Genomic DNA, 322 nt, shown 5'->3' with positions numbered 1-322 from the left:
TTGTTTGTTGCATTTTTTATTTTTCTTATTTATTATGGATTACCCTAACATCAATGTCACTTGCAGGATTCTATTTCCCATATATCATCTCAAGCATCTGCAGCTCATCAATTACTGGATGAAGATTATATTTAGATTCAGCTAATGAAGACTTCTTTTTTTTTTACTATTAAGTTCCGTTAATGTGATGGCTTTTTTGTGCTATTAAAACACAGTTTCATTGGATCTTTATTTTTGTGCTTATGTGGTTGTAGTCCAGGATTCTAAGGGTTTTTTTATTGATTTTTAGCCTATAACGTATTAACAATATTTTTTCGTAGGT

The sequence above is a fragment of the Macadamia integrifolia genome, chromosome 9 (assembly GCF_013358625.1).
Source record: "Macadamia integrifolia cultivar HAES 741 chromosome 9, SCU_Mint_v3, whole genome shotgun sequence".
Taxonomy (NCBI): Eukaryota; Viridiplantae; Streptophyta; class Magnoliopsida; order Proteales; family Proteaceae; genus Macadamia; species Macadamia integrifolia.
This window is presented reverse-complemented; position numbering follows the sequence as displayed.